The sequence below is a fragment of the Apostichopus japonicus genome, chromosome 20 (assembly GCF_037975245.1).
Source record: "Apostichopus japonicus isolate 1M-3 chromosome 20, ASM3797524v1, whole genome shotgun sequence".
Taxonomy (NCBI): domain Eukaryota; kingdom Metazoa; phylum Echinodermata; class Holothuroidea; order Aspidochirotida; family Stichopodidae; genus Apostichopus; species Apostichopus japonicus.
In genome coordinates, this window is record NC_092580.1 from 29,067,477 (window position 1) to 29,085,968 (window position 18,492).

Here is an 18,492-nt window from a genome sequence, read left to right on the forward strand (position 1 = left end):
ATGTTAAAGGTCTAGCCGTATAGCACTGTTCAAAACCTGATCGAAACAGTTATTTACATAACTGTGAGCATTTGCAGTGTAATCAGTGACATGAAAGCTATTAAATAACGATTTAAAATATCGATTTATTGTTCGGCAAGAAATATTTCAGCTATTGACGCTTTTTTATAACCGTAAGAGAACATTTTCCGTTTAATATCTTCTGTGTGAATTCGCAGCAGTACATGAACCAAATCGCAGAATGTCAAAGCATACTTACCTGGCGCAGGGATTTCCGTGATCATGACGGCGGAGCCCCCAGGGTGAGGCCTGTCCATTGCACTTTCGGATGGGTTGACCCCTGCGATTCTCTCAAACGTAGAGAACTCGGGCGTATAATTTCTGGTAGTGGAGGACTGCGTTCGCGCTATCCTCCTTATATATATATAAACTAATTGCAACAAAAAGACAATTAAGTGTAGTATTGTACTCTTTGCCTGGCCCAGTCACCATACAATGTCGCAGGGAGGTTTTCAGATCTCGTCATGCAACCGATCACATGTAAAATCACCCTTCCCCCGCCTCCGCCCCTCCAAATATATCCAATATTGAAACACTCAGTGCGCATGCGTGCGAATCGTACACTACGTAAGCTGCCAATGCTTTGTAGGACACGGAACACAAGTACACTGATGTTTGTTAATCAAGATTTAGTATCATGTATATCCTATACCTTTCTGCCCCTCCATCAATTCACTGACTCTTATAAGGACTACAAAATGATCGGCAAGCTTCTCCCTATTATAAGACATGCTCTGTTCAGTACAATAATATTAGTCACGTGACCCACTAGGACGAAATCCCGGCCGGTGTGCTGTTGTTAAAGGTCTAGCCGTATAGCACTGTTCAAAACCTGTTCGAAACAGTTATTTACATAACTGTGAGCATTTGCAGTATAATCAGTGACATGAAAGCTATTAAATAACGATTTAAAATATCGATTTATTGTTCGGCAAGAAATATTTCAGCTATTGACGCTTTTTTATAAACGTAAGAGAACATTTTCCGTTTAATATCTTCTGTGTGAATTCGCAGCAGTACATGAACCAAATCGCAGAATGTCAAAGCATACTTACCTGGCGCAGGGATTTCCGTGATCATGACGGCGGAGCCCCCAGGGTGAGGCCTGTCCATTGCACTTTCGGATGGGTTGACCCCTGCGATTCTCTCAAACGTAGAGAACTCGGGCGTATAATTTCTGGTAGTGGAGGACTGCGTTCGCGCTATCCTCCTTATATATATATAAACTAATTGCAACAAAAAGACAATTAAGTGTAGTATTGTACTCTTTGCCTGGCCCAGTCACCATACAATGTCGCAGGGAGGTTTTCAGATCTCGTCATGCAACCGATCACATGTAAAATCACCCTTCCCCCGCCTCCGCCCCTCAAAATATATCCAATATTGAAACACTCAGTGCGCATGCGTGCGAATCGTACACTACGTAAGCTGCCAATGCTTTGTAGGACACGGAACACAAGTACACTGATGTTTGTTAATCAAGATCTAGTATCATGTATATCCTATACCTTTCTGCCCCTCCATCAATTCACTGACTCTTATAAGGACTACAAAATGATCGGCAAGCTTCTCCCTATTATAAGACATGCTCTGTTCAGTACAATAATATTAGTCACGTGACCCACTAGGACGAAATCCCGGCCGGTGTGCTGTTGTTAAAGGTCTAGCCGTATAGCACTGTTCAAAACCTGATCGAAACAGTTATTTACATAACTGTGAGCATTTGCAGTGTAATCAGTGACATGAAAGCTATTAAATAACGATTTAAAATATCGATTTATTGTTCGGCAAGAAATATTTCAGCTATTGACGCTTTTTTATAACCGTAAGAGAACATTTTCCGTTTAATATCTTCTGTGTGAATTCGCAGCAGTACATGAACCAAATCGCAGAATGTCAAAGCATACTTACCTGGCGCAGGGATTTCCGTGATCATGACGGCGGAGCCCCCAGGGTGAGGCCTGTCCATTGCACTTTCGGATGGGTTGACCCCTGCGATTCTCTCAAACGTAGAGAACTCGGGCGTATAATTTCTGGTAGTGGAGGACTGCGTTCGCGCTATCCTCCTTATATATATATAAACTAATTGCAACAAAAAGACAATTAAGCGTAGTATTGTACTCTTTGCCTGGCCCAGTCACCATACAATGTCGCAGGGAGGTTTTCAGATCTCGTCATGCAACCGATCACATGTAAAATCACCCTTCCCCCGCCTCCGCCCCTCCAAATATATCCAATATTGAAACACTCAGTGCGCATGCGTGCGAATCGTACACTACGTAAGCTGCCAATGCTTTGTAGGACACGGAACACAAGTACACTGATGTTTGTTAATCAAGATCTAGTATCATGTATATCCTATACCTTTCTGCCCCTCCATCAATTCACTGACTCTTATAAGGACTACAAAATGATCGGCAAGCTTCTCCCTATTATAAGACATGCTCTGTTCAGTACAATAATATTAGTCACGTGACCCACTAGGACGAAATCCCGGCCGGTGTGCTGTTGTTAAAGGTCTAGCCGTATAGCACTGTTCAAAACCTGATCGAAACAGTTATTTACATAACTGTGAGCATTTGCAGTGTAATCAGTGACATGAAAGCTACTAAATAACGATTTAAAATATCGATTTATTGTTCGGCAAGAAATATTTCAGCTATTGACGCTTTTTTATAACCGTAAGAGAACATTTTCCGTTTAATATCTTCTGTGTGAATTCGCAGCAGTACATGAACCAAATCGCAGAATGTCAAAGCATACTTACCTGGCGCAGGGATTTCCGTGATCATGACGGCGGAGCCCCCAGGGTGAGGCCTGTCCATTGCACTTTCGGATGGGTTGACCCCTGCGATTCTCTCAAACGTAGAGAACTCGGGCGTATAATTTCTGGCCCCCAGGGTGAGGCCTGTCCATTGCACTTTCGGATGGGTTGACCCCTGCGATTCTCTCAAACGTAGAGAACTCGGGCGTATAATTTCTGGTAGTGGAGGACTGCGTTCGCGCTATCCTCCTTACATATATATATAAACTAATTGCAACAAAAAGACAATTAAGTGTAGTATTGTACTCTTTGCCTGGCCCAGTCACCATACAATGTCGCAGGGAGGTTTTCAGATCTCGTCATGCAACCGATCACATGTAAAATCACCCTTCCCCCGCCTCCGCCCCTCCAAATATATCCAATATTGAAACACTCAGTGCGCATGCGTGCGAATCGTACACTACGTAAGCTGCCAATGCTTTGTAGGACACGGAACACAAGTACACTGATGTTTGTTAATCAAGATTTAGTATCATGTATATCCTATACCTTTCTGCCCCTCCATCAATTCACTGACTCTTATAAGGACTACAAAATGATCGGCAAGCTTCTCCCTATTATAAGACATGCTCTGTTCAGTACAATAATATTAGTCACGTGACCCACTAGGACGAAATCCCGGCCGGTGTGCTGTTGTTAAAGGTCTAGCCGTATAGCACTGTTCAAAACCTGATCGAAACAGTTATTTACATAACTGTGAGCATTTGCAGTATAATCAGTGACATGAAAGCTATTAAATAACGATTTAAAATATCGATTTATTGTTCGGCAAGAAATATTTCAGCTATTGACGCTTTTTTATAACCGTAAGAGAACATTTTCCGTTTAATATCTTCTGTGTGAATTCGCAGCAGTACATGAACCAAATCGCAGAATGTCAAAGCATACTTACCTGGCGCAGGGATTTCCGTGATCATGACGGCGGAGCCCCCAGGGTGAGGCCTGTCCATTGCACTTTCGGATGGGTTGACCCCTGCGATTCTCTCAAACGTAGAGAACTCGGGCGTATAATTTCTGGTAGTGGAGGACTGCGTTCGCGCTATCCTCCTTATATATATATAAACTAATTGCAACAAAAAGACAATTAAGTGTAGTATTGTACTCTTTGCCTGGCCCAGTCACCATACAATGTCGCAGGGAGGTTTTCAGATCTCGTCATGCAACCGATCACATGTAAAATCACCCTTCCCCCGCCTCCGCCCCTCCAAATATATCCAATATTGAAACACTCAGTGCGCATGCGTGCGAATCGTACACTACGTAAGCTGCCAATGCTTTGTAGGACACGGAACACAAGTACACTGATGTTTGTTAATCAAGATCTAGTATCATGTATATCCTATACCTTTCTGCCCCTCCATCAATTCACTGACTCTTATAAGGACTACAAAATGATCGGCAAGCTTCTCCCTATTATAAGACATGCTCTGTTCAGTACAATAATATTAGTCACGTGACCCACTAGGACGAAATCCCGGCCGGTGTGCTGTTGTTAAAGGTCTAGCCGTATAGCACTGTTCAAAACCTGATCGAAACAGTTATTTACATAACTGTGAGCATTTGCAGTGTAATCAGTGACATGAAAGCTATTAAATAACGATTTAAAATATCGATTTATTGTTCGGCAAGAAATATTTCAGCTATTGACGCTTTTTTATAACCGTAAGAGAACATTTTCCGTTTAATATCTTCTGTGTGAATTCGCAGCAGTACATGAACCAAATCGCAGAATGTCAAAGCATACTTACCTGGCGCAGGGATTTCCGTGATCATGACGGCGGAGCCCCCAGGGTGAGGCCTGTCCATTGCACTTTCGGATGGGTTGACCCCTGCGATTCTCTCAAACGTAGAGAACTCGGGCGTATAATTTCTGGTAGTGGAGGACTGCGTTCGCGCTATCCTCCTTATATATATATAAACTAATTGCAACAAAAAGACAATTAAGTGTAGTATAGTACTCTTTGCCTGGCCCAGTCACCATACAATGTCGCAGGGAGGTTTTCAGATCTCGTCATGCAACCGATCACATGTAAAATCACCCTTCCCCCGCCTCCGCCCCTCCAAATATATCCAATATTGAAACACTCAGTGCGCATGCGTGCGAATCGTACACTACGTAAGCTGCCAATGCTTTGTAGGACACGGAACACAAGTACACTGATGTTTGTTAATCAAGATCTAGTATCATGTATATCCTATACCTTTCTGCCCCTCCATCAATTCACTGACTCTTATAAGGACTACAAAATGATCGGCAAGCTTCTCCCTATTATAAGACATGCTCTGTTCAGTACAATAATATTAGTCACGTGACCCACTAGGACGAAATCCCGGCCGGTGTGCTGTTGTTAAAGGTCTAGCCGTATAGCACTGTTCAAAACCTGATCGAAACAGTTATTTACATAACTGTGAGCATTTGCAGTATAATCAGTGACATGAAAGCTATTAAATAACGATTTAAAATATCGATTTATTGTTCGGCAAGAAATATTTCAGCTATTGACGCTTTTTTATAACCGTAAGAGAACATTTTCCGTTTAATATCTTCTGTGTGAATTCGCAGCAGTACATGAACCAAATCGCAGAATGTCAAAGCATACTTACCTGGCGCAGGGATTTCCGTGATCATGACGGCGGAGCCCCCAGGGTGAGGCCTGTCCATTGCACTTTCGGATGGGTTGACCCCTGCGATTCTCTCAAACGTAGAGAACTCGGGCGTATAATTTCTGGTAGTGGAGGACTGCGTTCGCGCTATCCTCCTTATATATATATATAAACTAATTGCAACAAAAAGACAATTAAGTGTAGTATTGTACTCTTTGCCTGGCCCAGTCACCATACAATGTCGCAGGGAGGTTTTCAGATCTCGTCATGCAACCGATCACATGTAAAATCACCCTTCCCCCGCCTCCGCCCCTCCAAATATATCCAATATTGAAACACTCAGTGCGCATGCGTGCGAATCGTACACTACGTAAGCTGCCAATGCTTTGTAGGACACGGAACACAAGTACACTGATGTTTGTTAATCAAGATCTAGTATCATGTATATCCTATACCTTTCTGCCCCTCCATCAATTCACTGACTCTTATAAGGACTACAAAATGATCGGCAAGCTTCTCCCTATTATAAGACATGCTCTGTTCAGTACAATAATATTAGTCACGTGACCCACTAGGACGAAATCCCGGCCGGTGTGCTGTTGTTAAAGGTCTAGCCGTATAGCACTGTTCAAAACCTGATCGAAACAGTTATTTACATAACTGTGAGCATTTGCAGTGTAACCAGTGACATGAAAGCTATTAAATAACGATTTAAAATATCGATTTATTGTTCGGCAAGAAATATTTCAGCTATTGACGCTTTTTTATAACCGTAAGAGAACATTTTCCGTTTAATATCTTCTGTGTGAATTCGCAGCAGTACATGAACCAAATCGCAGAATGTCAAAGCATACTTACCTGGCGCAGGGATTTCCGTGATCATGACGGCGGAGCCCCCAGGGTGAGGCCTGTCCATTGCACTTTCGGATGGGTTGACCCCTGCGATTCTCTCAAACGTAGAGAACTCGGGCGTATAATTTCTGGTAGTGGAGGACTGCGTTCGCGCTATCCTCCTTACATATATATATAAACTAATTGCAACAAAAAGACAATTAAGTGTAGTATTGTACTCTTTGCCTGGCCCAGTCACCATACAATGTCGCAGGGAGGTTTTCAGATCTCGTCATGCAACCGATCACATGTAAAATCACCCTTCCCCCGCCTCCGCCCCTCCAAATATATCCAATATTGAAACACTCAGTGCGCATGCGTGCGAATCGTACACTACGTAAGCTGCCAATGCTTTGTAGGACACGGAACACAAGTACACTGATGTTTGTTAATCAAGATCTAGTATCATGTATATCCTATACCTTTCTGCCCCTCCATCAATTCACTGACTCTTATAAGGACTACAAAATGATCGGCAAGCTTCTCCCTATTATAAGACATGCTCTGTTCAGTACAATAATATTAGTCACGTGACCCACTAGGACGAAATCCCGGCCGGTGTGCTGTTGTTAAAGGTCTAGCCGTATAGCACTGTTCAAAACCTGATCGAAACAGTTATTTACATAACTGTGAGCATTTGCAGTGTAACCAGTGACATGAAAGCTATTAAATAACGATTTAAAATATCGATTTATTGTTCGGCAAGAAATATTTCAGCTATTGACGCTTTTTTATAACCGTAAGAGAACATTTTCCGTTTAATATCTTCTGTGTGAATTCGCAGCAGTACATGAACCAAATCGCAGAATGTCAAAGCATACTTACCTGGCGCAGGGATTTCCGTGATCATGACGGCGGAGTCCCCAGGGTGAGGCCTGTCCATTGCACTTTCGGATGGGTTGACCCCTGCGATTCTCTCAAACGTAGAGAACTCGGGCGTATAATTTCTGGTAGTGGAGGACTGCGTTCGCGCTATCCTCCTTACATATATATATAAACTAATTGCAACAAAAAGACAATTAAGTGTAGTATTGTACTCTTTGCCTGGCCCAGTCACCATACAATGTCGCAGGGAGGTTTTCAGATCTCGTCATGCAACCGATCACATGTAAAATCACCCTTCCCCCGCCTCCGCCCCTCCAAATATATCCAATATTGAAACACTCAGTGCGCATGCGTGCGAATCGTACACTACGTAAGCTGCCAATGCTTTGTAGGACACGGAACACAAGTACACTGATGTTTGTTAATCAAGATCTAGTATCATGTATATCCTATACCTTTCTGCCCCTCCATCAATTCACTGACTCTTATAAGGACTACAAAATGATCGGCAAGCTTCTCCCTATTATAAGACATGCTCTGTTCAGTACAATAATATTAGTCACGTGACCCACTAGGACGAAATCCCGGCCGGTGTGCTGTTGTTAAAGGTCTAGCCGTATAGCACTGTTCAAAACCTGATCGAAACAGTTATTTACATAACTGTGAGCATTTGCAGTGTAATCAGTGACATGAAAGCTATTAAATAACGATTTAAAATATCGATTTATTGTTCGGCAAGAAATATTTCAGCTATTGACGCTTTTTTATAACCGTAAGAGAACATTTTCCGTTTAATATCTTCTGTGTGAATTCGCAGCAGTACATGAACCAAATCGCAGAATGTCAAAGCATACTTACCTGGCGCAGGGATTTCCGTGATCATGACGGCGGAGCCCCCAGGGTGAGGCCTGTCCATTGCACTTTCGGATGGGTTGACCCCTGCGATTCTCTCAAACGTAGAGAACTCGGGCGTATAATTTCTGGTAGTGGAGGACTGCGTTCGCGCTATCCTCCTTACATATATATATAAACTAATTGCAACAAAAAGACAATTAAGTGTAGTATTGTACTCTTTGCCTGGCCCAGTCACCATACAATGTCGCAGGGAGGTTTTCAGATCTCGTCATGCAACCGATCACATGTAAAATCACCCTTCCCCCGCCTCCGCCCCTCCAAATATATCCAATATTGAAACACTCAGTGCGCATGCGTGCGAATCGTACACTACGTAAGCTGCCAATGCTTTGTAGGACACGGAACACAAGTACACTGATGTTTGTTAATCAAGATCTAGTATCATGTATATCCTATACCTTTCTGCCCCTCCATCAATTCACTGACTCTTATAAGGACTACAAAATGATCGGCAAGCTTCTCCCTATTATAAGACATGCTCTGTTCAGTACAATAATATTAGTCACGTGACCCACTAGGACGAAATCCCGGCCGGTGTGCTGTTGTTAAAGGTCTAGCCGTATAGCACTGTTCAAAACCTGATCGAAACAGTTATTTACATAACTGTGAGCATTTGCAGTGTAATCAGTGACATGAAAGCTATTAAATAACGATTTAAAATATCGATTTATTGTTCGGCAAGAAATATTTCAGCTATTGACGCTTTTTTATAACCGTAAGAGAACATTTTCCGTTTAATATCTTCTGTGTGAATTCGCAGCAGTACATGAACCAAATCGCAGAATGTCAAAGCATACTTACCTGGCGCAGGGATTTCCGTGATCATGACGGCGGAGCCCCCAGGGTGAGGCCTGTCCATTGCACTTTCGGATGGGTTGACCCCTGCGATTCTCTCAAACGTAGAGAACTCGGGCGTATAATTTCTGGTAGTGGAGGACTGCGTTCGCGCTATCCTCCTTATATATATATAAACTAATTGCAACAAAAAGACAATTAAGTGTAGTATAGTACTCTTTGCCTGGCCCAGTCACCATACAATGTCGCAGGGAGGTTTTCAGATCTCGTCATGCAACCGATCACATGTAAAATCACCCTTCCCCCGCCTCCGCCCCTCCAAATATATCCAATATTGAAACACTCAGTGCGCATGCGTGCGAATCGTACACTACGTAAGCTGCCAATGCTTTGTAGGACACGGAACACAAGTACACTGATGTTTGTTAATCAAGATCTAGTATCATGTATATCCTATACCTTTCTGCCCCTCCATCAATTCACTGACTCTTATAAGGACTACAAAATGATCGGCAAGCTTCTCCCTATTATAAGACATGCTCTGTTCAGTACAATAATATTAGTCACGTGACCCACTAGGACGAAATCCCGGCCGGTGTGCTGTTGTTAAAGGTCTAGCCGTATAGCACTGTTCAAAACCTGATCGAAACAGTTATTTACATAACTGTGAGCATTTGCAGTGTAATCAGTGACATGAAAGCTATTAAATAACGATTTAAAATATCGATTTATTGTTCGGCAAGAAATATTTCAGCTATTGACGCTTTTTTATAACCGTAAGAGAACATTTTCCGTTTAATATCTTCTGTGTGAATTCGCAGCAGTACATGAACCAAATCGCAGAATGTCAAAGCATACTTACCTGGCGCAGGGATTTCCGTGATCATGACGGCGGAGCCCCCAGGGTGAGGCCTGTCCATTGCACTTTCGGATGGGTTGACCCCTGCGATTCTCTCAAACGTAGAGAACTCGGGCGTATAATTTCTGGTAGTGGAGGACTGCGTTCGCGCTATCCTCCTTACATATATATATAAACTAATTGCAACAAAAAGACAATTAAGCGTAGTATTGTACTCTTTGCCTGGCCCAGTCACCATACAATGTCGCAGGGAGGTTTTCAGATCTCGTCATGCAACCGATCACATGTAAAATCACCCTTCCCCCGCCTCCGCCCCTCCAAATATATCCAATATTGAAACACTCAGTGCGCATGCGTGCGAATCGTACACTACGTAAGCTGCCAATGCTTTGTAGGACACGGAACACAAGTACACTGATGTTTGTTAATCAAGATCTAGTATCATGTATATCCTATACCTTTCTGCCCCTCCATCAATTCACTGACTCTTATAAGGACTACAAAATGATCGGCAAGCTTCTCCCTATTATAAGACATGCTCTGTTCAGTACAATAATATTAGTCACGTGACCCACTAGGACGAAATCCCGGCCGGTGTGCTGTTGTTAAAGGTCTAGCCGTATAGCACTGTTCAAAACCTGATCGAAACAGTTATTTACATAACTGTGAGCATTTGCAGTGTAATCAGTGACATGAAAGCTATTAAATAACGATTTAAAATATCGATTTATTGTTCGGCAAGAAATATTTCAGCTATTGACGCTTTTTTATAACCGTAAGAGAACATTTTCCGTTTAATATCTTCTGTGTGAATTCGCAGCAGTACATGAACCAAATCGCAGAATGTCAAAGCATACTTACCTGGCGCAGGGATTTCCGTGATCATGACGGCGGAGCCCCCAGGGTGAGGCCTGTCCATTGCACTTTCGGATGGGTTGACCCCTGCGATTCTCTCAAACGTAGAGAACTCGGGCGTATAATTTCTGGTAGTGGAGGACTGCGTTCGCGCTATCCTCCTTATATATATATAAACTAATTGCAACAAAAAGACAATTAAGTGTAGTATAGTACTCTTTGCCTGGCCCAGTCACCATACAATGTCGCAGGGAGGTTTTCAGATCTCGTCATGCAACCGATCACATGTAAAATCACCCTTCCCCCGCCTCCGCCCCTCCAAATATATCCAATATTGAAACACTCAGTGCGCATGCGTGCGAATCGTACACTACGTAAGCTGCCAATGCTTTGTAGGACACGGAACACAAGTACACTGATGTTTGTTAATCAAGATCTAGTATCATGTATATCCTATACCTTTCTGCCCCTCCATCAATTCACTGACTCTTATAAGGACTACAAAATGATCGGCAAGCTTCTCCCTATTATAAGACATGCTCTGTTCAGTACAATAATATTAGTCACGTGACCCACTAGGACGAAATCCCGGCCGGTGTGCTGTTGTTAAAGGTCTAGCCGTATAGCACTGTTCAAAACCTGATCGAAACAGTTATTTACATAACTGTGAGCATTTGCAGTGTAATCAGTGACATGAAAGCTATTAAATAACGATTTAAAATATCGATTTATTGTTCGGCAAGAAATATTTCAGCTATTGACGCTTTTTTATAACCGTAAGAGAACATTTTCCGTTTAATATCTTCTGTGTGAATTCGCAGCAGTACATGAACCAAATCGCAGAATGTCAAAGCATACTTACCTGGCGCAGGGATTTCCGTGATCATGACGGCGGAGCCCCCAGGGTGAGGCCTGTCCATTGCACTTTCGGATGGGTTGACCCCTGCGATTCTCTCAAACGTAAAGAACTCGGGCGTATAATTTCTGGTAGTGGAGGACTGCGTTCGCGCTATCCTCCTTATATATATATAAACTAATTGCAACAAAAAGACAATTAAGTGTAGTATTGTACTCTTTGCCTGGCCCAGTCACCATACAATGTCGCAGGGAGGTTTTCAGATCTCGTCATGCAACCGATCACATGTAAAATCACCCTTCCCCCGCCTCCGCCCCTCCAAATATATCCAATATTGAAACACTCAGTGCGCATGCGTGCGAATCGTACACTACGTAAGCTGCCAATGCTTTGTAGGACACGGAACACAAGTACACTGATGTTTGTTAATCAAGATCTAGTATCATGTATATCCTATACCTTTCTGCCCCTCCATCAATTCACTGACTCTTATAAGGACTACAAAATGATCGGCAAGCTTCTCCCTATTATAAGACATGCTCTGTTCAGTACAATAATATTAGTCACGTGACCCACTAGGACGAAATCCCGGCCGGTGTGCTGTTGTTAAAGGTCTAGCCGTATAGCACTGTTCAAAACCTGATCGAAACAGTTATTTACATAACTGTGAGCATTTGCAGTGTAATCAGTGACATGAAAGCTATTAAATAACGATTTAAAATATCGATTTATTGTTCGGCAAGAAATATTTCAGCTATTGACGCTTTTTTATAACCGTAAGAGAACATTTTCCGTTTAATATCTTCTGTGTGAATTCGCAGCAGTACATGAACCAAATCGCAGAATGTCAAAGCATACTTACCTGGCGCAGGGATTTCCGTGATCATGACGGCGGAGCCCCCAGGGTGAGGCCTGTCCATTGCACTTTCGGATGGGTTGACCCCTGCGATTCTCTCAAACGTAAAGAACTCGGGCGTATAATTTCTGGTAGTGGAGGACTGCGTTCGCGCTATCCTCCTTATATATATATAAACTAATTGCAACAAAAAGACAATTAAGTGTAGTATTGTACTCTTTGCCTGGCCCAGTCACCATACAATGTCGCAGGGAGGTTTTCAGATCTCGTCATGCAACCGATCACATGTAAAATCACCCTTCCCCCGCCTCCGCCCCTCCAAATATATCCAATATTGAAACACTCAGTGCGCATGCGTGCGAATCGTACACTACGTAAGCTGCCAATGCTTTGTAGGACACGGAACACAAGTACACTGATGTTTGTTAATCAAGATCTAGTATCATGTATATCCTATACCTTTCTGCCCCTCCATCAATTCACTGACTCTTATAAGGACTACAAAATGATCGGCAAGCTTCTCCCTATTATAAGACATGCTCTGTTCAGTACAATAATATTAGTCACGTGACCCACTAGGACGAAATCCCGGCCGGTGTGCTGTTGTTAAAGGTCTAGCCGTATAGCACTGTTCAAAACCTGATCGAAACAGTTATTTACATAACTGTGAGCATTTGCAGTGTAATCAGTGACATGAAAGCTATTAAATAACGATTTAAAATATCGATTTATTGTTCGGCAAGAAATATTTCAGCTATTGACGCTTTTTTATAACCGTAAGAGAACATTTTCCGTTTAATATCTTCTGTGTGAATTCGCAGCAGTACATGAACCAAATCGCAGAATGTCAAAGCATACTTACCTGGCGCAGGGATTTCCGTGATCATGACGGCGGAGCCCCCAGGGTGAGGCCTGTCCATTGCACTTTCGGATGGGTTGACCCCTGCGATTCTCTCAAACGTAGAGAACTCGGGCGTATAATTTCTGGTAGTGGAGGACTGCGTTCGCGCTATCCTCCTTATATATATATAAACTAATTGCAACAAAAAGACAATTAAGTGTAGTATTGTACTCTTTGCCTGGCCCAGTCACCATACAATGTCGCAGGGAGGTTTTCAGATCTCGTCATGCAACCGATCACATGTAAAATCACCCTTCCCCCGCCTCCGCCCCTCCAAATATATCCAATATTGAAACACTCAGTGCGCATGCGTGCGAATCGTACACTACGTAAGCTGCCAATGCTTTGTAGGACACGGAACACAAGTACACTGATGTTTGTTAATCAAGATCTAGTATCATGTATATCCTATACCTTTCTGCCCCTCCATCAATTCACTGACTCTTATAAGGACTACAAAATGATCGGCAAGCTTCTCCCTATTATAAGACATGCTCTGTTCAGTACAATAATATTAGTCACGTGACCCACTAGGACGAAATCCCGGCCGGTGTGCTGTTGTTAAAGGTCTAGCCGTATAGCACTGTTCAAAACCTGATCGAAACAGTTATTTACATAACTGTGAGCATTTGCAGTATAATCAGTGACATGAAAGCTATTAAATAACGATTTAAAATATCGATTTATTGTTCGGCAAGAAATATTTCAGCTATTGACGCTTTTTTATAACCGTAAGAGAACATTTTCCGTTTAATATCTTCTGTGTGAATTCGCAGCAGTACATGAACCAAATCGCAGAATGTCAAAGCATACTTACCTGGCGCAGGGATTTCCGTGATCATGACGGCGGAGCCCCCAGGGTGAGGCCTGTCCATTGCACTTTCGGATGGGTTGACCCCTGCGATTCTCTCAAACGTAGAGAACTCGGGCGTATAATTTCTGGTAGTGGAGGACTGCGTTCGCGCTATCCTCCTTACATATATATATAAACTAATTGCAACAAAAAGACAATTAAGTGTAGTATTGTACTCTTTGCCTGGCCCAGTCACCATACAATGTCGCAGGGAGGTTTTCAGATCTCGTCATGCAACCGATCACATGTAAAATCACCCTTCCCCCGCCTCCGCCCCTCCAAATATATCCAATATTGAAACACTCAGTGCGCATGCGTGCGAATCGTACACTACGTAAGCTGCCAATGCTTTGTAGGACACGGAACACAAGTACACTGATGTTTGTTAATCAAGATCTAGTATCATGTATATCCTATACCTTTCTGCCCCTCCATCAATTCACTGACTCTTATAAGGACTACAAAATGATCGGCAAGCTTCTCCCTATTATAAGACATGCTCTGTTCAGTACAATAATATTAGTCACGTGACCCACTAGGACGAAATCCCGGCCGGTGTGCTGTTGTTAAAGGTCTAGCCGTATAGCACTGTTCAAAACCTGATCGAAACAGTTATTTACATAACTGTGAGCATTTGCAGTATAATCAGTGACATGAAAGCTATTAAATAACGATTTAAAATATCGATTTATTGTTCGGCAAGAAATATTTCAGCTATTGACGCTTTTTTATAACCGTAAGAGAACATTTTCCGTTTAATATCTTCTGTGTGAATTCGCAGCAGTACATGAACCAAATCGCAGAATGTCAAAGCATACTTACCTGGCGCAGGGATTTCCGTGATCATGACGGCGGAGCCCCCAGGGTGAGGCCTGTCCATTGCACTTTCGGATGGGTTGACCCCTGCGATTCTCTCAAACGTAGAGAACTCGGGCGTATAATTTCTGGTAGTGGAGGACTGCGTTCGCGCTATCCTCCTTACATATATATATAAACTAATTGCAACAAAAAGACAATTAAGTGTAGTATTGTACTCTTTGCCTGGCCCAGTCACCATACAATGTCGCAGGGAGGTTTTCAGATCTCGTCATGCAACCGATCACATGTAAAATCACCCTTCCCCCGCCTCCGCCCCTCCAAATATATCCAATATTGAAACACTCAGTGCGCATGCGTGCGAATCGTACACTACGTAAGCTGCCAATGCTTTGTAGGACACGGAACATTATAAGACATGCTCTGTTCAGTACAATAATATTAGTCACGTGACCCACTACGTAAGCTGCCAATGCTTTGTAGGACACGGAACATTATAAGACATGCTCTGTTCAGTACAATAATATTAGTCACGTGACCCACTAGGACACGTACGTAATAAGCTACGTAAGCTGCCAATGCTTTGTAGGACACGGAACACAAGTACACTGATGTTTGTTAATCAAGATCTAGTATCATGTATATCCTATACCTTTCTGCCCCTCCATCAATTCACTGACTCTTATAAGGACTACAAAATGATCGGCAAGCTTCTCCCTATTATAAGACATGCTCTGTTCAGTACAATAATATTAGTCACGTGACCCACTAGGACGAAATCCCGGCCGGTGTGCTGTTGTTAAAGGTCTAGCCGTATAGCACTGTTCAAAACCTGATCGAAACAGTTATTTACATAACTGTGAGCATTTGCAGTATAATCAGTGAAATGAAAGCTATTAAATAACGATTTAAAATATCGATTTATTGTTCGGCAAGAAATATTTCAGCTATTGACGCTTTTTTATAACCGTAAGAGAACATTTTCCGTTTAATATCTTCTGTGTGAATTCGCAGCAGTACATGAACCAAATCGCAGAATGTCAAAGCATACTTACCTGGCGCAGGGATTTCCGTGATCATGACGGCGGAGCCCCCAGGGTGAGGCCTGTCCATTGCACTTTCGGATGGGTTGACCCCTGCGATTCTCTCAAACGTAGAGAACTCGGGCGTATAATTTCTGGTAGTGGAGGACTGCGTTCGCGCTATCCTCCTTACATATATATATAAACTAATTGCAACAAAAAGACAATTAAGTGTAGTATTGTACTCTTTGCCTGGCCCAGTCACCATACAATGTCGCAGGGAGGTTTTCAGATCTCGTCATGCAACCGATCACATGTAAAATCACCCTTCCCCCGCCTCCGCCCCTCCAAATATATCCAATATTGAAACACTCAGTGCGCATGCGTGCGAATCGTACACTACGTAAGCTGCCAATGCTTTGTAGGACACGGAACACAAGTACACTGATGTTTGTTAATCAAGATCTAGTATCATGTATATCCTATACCTTTCTGCCCCTCCATCAATTCACTGACTCTTATAAGGACTACAAAATGATCGGCAAGCTTCTCCCTATTATAAGACATGCTCTGTTCAGTACAATAATATTAGTCACGTGACCCACTAGGACGAAATCCCGGCCGGTGTGCTGTTGTTAAAGGTCTAGCCGTATAGCACTGTTCAAAACCTGATCGAAACAGTTATTTACATAACTGTGAGCATTTGCAGTATAATCAGTGACATGAAAGCTATTAAATAACGATTTAAAATATCGATTTATTGTTCGGCAAGAAATATTTCAGCTATTGACGCTTTTTTATAACCGTAAGAGAACATTTTCCGTTTAATATCTTCTGTGTGAATTCGCAGCAGTACATGAACCAAATCGCAGAATGTCAAAGCATACTTACCTGGCGCAGGGATTTCCGTGATCATGACGGCGGAGCCCCCAGGGTGAGGCCTGTCCATTGCACTTTCGGATGGGTTGACCCCTGCGATTCTCTCAAACGTAGAGAACTCGGGCGTATAATTTCTGGTAGTGGAGGACTGCGTTCGCGCTATCCTCCTTACATATATATATAAACTAATTGCAACAAAAAGACAATTAAGTGTAGTATTGTACTCTTTGCCTGGCCCAGTCACCATACAATGTCGCAGGGAGGTTTTCAGATCTCGTCATGCAACCGATCACATGTAAAATCACCCTTCCCCCGCCTCCGCCCCTCCAAATATATCCAATATTGAAACACTCAGTGCGCATGCGTGCGAATCGTACACTACGTAAGCTGCCAATGCTTTGTAGGACACGGAACACAAGTACACTGATGTTTGTTAATCAAGATCTAGTATCATGTATATCCTATACCTTTCTGCCCCTCCATCAATTCACTGACTCTTATAAGGACTACAAAATGATCGGCAAGCTTCTCCCTATTATAAGACATGCTCTGTTCAGTACAATAATATTAGTCACGTGACCCACTAGGACGAAATCCCGGCCGGTGTGCTGTTGTTAAAGGTCTAGCCGTATAGCACTGTTCAAAACCTGATCGAAACAGTTATTTACATAACTGTGAGCATTTGCAGTATAATCAGTGACATGAAAGCTATTAAATAACGATTTAAAATATCGATTTATTGTTCGGCAAGAAATATTTCAGCTATTGACGCTTTTTTATAACCGTAAGAGAACATTTTCCGTTTAATATCTTCTGTGTGAATTCGCAGCAGTACATGAACCAAATCGCAGAATGTCAAAGCATACTTACCTGGCGCAGGGATTTCCGTGATCATGACGGCGGAGCCCCCAGGGTGAGGCCTGTCCATTGCACTTTCGGATGGGTTGACCCCTGCGATTCTCTCAAACGTAGAGAACTCGGGCGTATAATTTCTGGTAGTGGAGGACTGCGTTCGCGCTATCCTCCTTACATATATATATAAACTAATTGCAACAAAAAGACAATTAAGTGTAGTATTGTACTCTTTGCCTGGCCCAGTCACCATACAATGTCGCAGGGAGGTTTTCAGATCTCGTCATGCAACCGATCACATGTAAAATCACCCTTCCCCCGCCTCCGCCCCTCCAAATATATCCAATATTGAAACACTCAGTGCGCATGCGTGCGAATCGTACACTACGTAAGCTGCCAATGCTTTGTAGGACACGGAACACAAGTACACTGATGTTTGTTAATCAAGATCTAGTATCATGTATATCCTATACCTTTCTGCCCCTCCATCAATTCACTGACTCTTATAAGGACTACAAAATGATCGGCAAGCTTCTCCCTATTATAAGACATGCTCTGTTCAGTACAATAATATTAGTCACGTGACCCACTAGGACGAAATCCCGGCCGGTGTGCTGTTGTTAAAGGTCTAGCCGTATAGCACTGTTCAAAACCTGATCGAAACAGTTATTTACATAACTGTGAGCATTTGCAGTATAATCAGTGACATGAAAGCTATTAAATAACGATTTAAAATATCGATTTATTGTTCGGCAAGAAATATTTCAGCTATTGACGCTTTTTTATAACCGTAAGAGAACATTTTCCGTTTAATATCTTCTGTGTGAAT

At 42.6% G+C, this 18,492-nt stretch overlaps 20 non-coding genes and 1 pseudogene across 20 annotated transcripts; all 21 read left to right on the forward strand.

Annotated features, from left to right (window-relative positions):
* Window positions 1-251: 251 nt before the first annotated feature.
* LOC139962287 (U1 spliceosomal RNA) lies at window positions 252-416 on the forward strand. The gene has a single exon (XR_011791199.1). It is a non-coding gene; the product is annotated as a U1 spliceosomal RNA (small nuclear RNA).
* A 691-nt stretch (window positions 417-1,107) lies between these two features.
* On the forward strand, window positions 1,108-1,272 carry LOC139962288 (U1 spliceosomal RNA). Its single transcript, XR_011791200.1, has one exon. It is a non-coding gene; the product is annotated as a U1 spliceosomal RNA (small nuclear RNA).
* Window positions 1,273-1,963: 691 nt separating this feature from the next.
* Window positions 1,964-2,128, forward strand: LOC139962289 (U1 spliceosomal RNA). The gene has a single exon (XR_011791201.1). It is a non-coding gene; the product is annotated as a U1 spliceosomal RNA (small nuclear RNA).
* Window positions 2,129-2,819: 691 nt separating this feature from the next.
* LOC139962250 (U1 spliceosomal RNA) lies at window positions 2,820-2,956 on the forward strand (annotated as a pseudogene).
* An 812-nt stretch (window positions 2,957-3,768) lies between these two features.
* Window positions 3,769-3,933, forward strand: LOC139962290 (U1 spliceosomal RNA). Its single transcript, XR_011791202.1, has one exon. It is a non-coding gene; the product is annotated as a U1 spliceosomal RNA (small nuclear RNA).
* Window positions 3,934-4,624: 691 nt separating this feature from the next.
* Window positions 4,625-4,789, forward strand: LOC139962291 (U1 spliceosomal RNA). The gene has a single exon (XR_011791203.1). It is a non-coding gene; the product is annotated as a U1 spliceosomal RNA (small nuclear RNA).
* Window positions 4,790-5,480: 691 nt separating this feature from the next.
* On the forward strand, window positions 5,481-5,645 carry LOC139962292 (U1 spliceosomal RNA). The gene has a single exon (XR_011791204.1). It is a non-coding gene; the product is annotated as a U1 spliceosomal RNA (small nuclear RNA).
* Window positions 5,646-6,338: 693 nt separating this feature from the next.
* On the forward strand, window positions 6,339-6,503 carry LOC139962293 (U1 spliceosomal RNA). The gene has a single exon (XR_011791205.1). It is a non-coding gene; the product is annotated as a U1 spliceosomal RNA (small nuclear RNA).
* A 693-nt stretch (window positions 6,504-7,196) lies between these two features.
* Window positions 7,197-7,361, forward strand: LOC139962247 (U1 spliceosomal RNA). Its single transcript, XR_011791179.1, has one exon. It is a non-coding gene; the product is annotated as a U1 spliceosomal RNA (small nuclear RNA).
* A 693-nt stretch (window positions 7,362-8,054) lies between these two features.
* On the forward strand, window positions 8,055-8,219 carry LOC139962294 (U1 spliceosomal RNA). The gene has a single exon (XR_011791206.1). It is a non-coding gene; the product is annotated as a U1 spliceosomal RNA (small nuclear RNA).
* A 693-nt stretch (window positions 8,220-8,912) lies between these two features.
* Window positions 8,913-9,077, forward strand: LOC139962296 (U1 spliceosomal RNA). The gene has a single exon (XR_011791207.1). It is a non-coding gene; the product is annotated as a U1 spliceosomal RNA (small nuclear RNA).
* A 691-nt stretch (window positions 9,078-9,768) lies between these two features.
* LOC139962297 (U1 spliceosomal RNA) lies at window positions 9,769-9,933 on the forward strand. Its single transcript, XR_011791208.1, has one exon. It is a non-coding gene; the product is annotated as a U1 spliceosomal RNA (small nuclear RNA).
* Window positions 9,934-10,626: 693 nt separating this feature from the next.
* On the forward strand, window positions 10,627-10,791 carry LOC139962299 (U1 spliceosomal RNA). The gene has a single exon (XR_011791210.1). It is a non-coding gene; the product is annotated as a U1 spliceosomal RNA (small nuclear RNA).
* Window positions 10,792-11,482: 691 nt separating this feature from the next.
* Window positions 11,483-11,647, forward strand: LOC139962322 (U1 spliceosomal RNA). The gene has a single exon (XR_011791233.1). It is a non-coding gene; the product is annotated as a U1 spliceosomal RNA (small nuclear RNA).
* Window positions 11,648-12,338: 691 nt separating this feature from the next.
* Window positions 12,339-12,503, forward strand: LOC139962323 (U1 spliceosomal RNA). The gene has a single exon (XR_011791234.1). It is a non-coding gene; the product is annotated as a U1 spliceosomal RNA (small nuclear RNA).
* Window positions 12,504-13,194: 691 nt separating this feature from the next.
* On the forward strand, window positions 13,195-13,359 carry LOC139962300 (U1 spliceosomal RNA). The gene has a single exon (XR_011791211.1). It is a non-coding gene; the product is annotated as a U1 spliceosomal RNA (small nuclear RNA).
* A 691-nt stretch (window positions 13,360-14,050) lies between these two features.
* LOC139962301 (U1 spliceosomal RNA) lies at window positions 14,051-14,215 on the forward strand. Its single transcript, XR_011791212.1, has one exon. It is a non-coding gene; the product is annotated as a U1 spliceosomal RNA (small nuclear RNA).
* Window positions 14,216-14,908: 693 nt separating this feature from the next.
* On the forward strand, window positions 14,909-15,073 carry LOC139962302 (U1 spliceosomal RNA). The gene has a single exon (XR_011791213.1). It is a non-coding gene; the product is annotated as a U1 spliceosomal RNA (small nuclear RNA).
* An 884-nt stretch (window positions 15,074-15,957) lies between these two features.
* LOC139962303 (U1 spliceosomal RNA) lies at window positions 15,958-16,122 on the forward strand. The gene has a single exon (XR_011791214.1). It is a non-coding gene; the product is annotated as a U1 spliceosomal RNA (small nuclear RNA).
* Window positions 16,123-16,815: 693 nt separating this feature from the next.
* On the forward strand, window positions 16,816-16,980 carry LOC139962304 (U1 spliceosomal RNA). Its single transcript, XR_011791215.1, has one exon. It is a non-coding gene; the product is annotated as a U1 spliceosomal RNA (small nuclear RNA).
* A 693-nt stretch (window positions 16,981-17,673) lies between these two features.
* Window positions 17,674-17,838, forward strand: LOC139962305 (U1 spliceosomal RNA). The gene has a single exon (XR_011791216.1). It is a non-coding gene; the product is annotated as a U1 spliceosomal RNA (small nuclear RNA).
* Window positions 17,839-18,492: the final 654 nt, after the last annotated feature.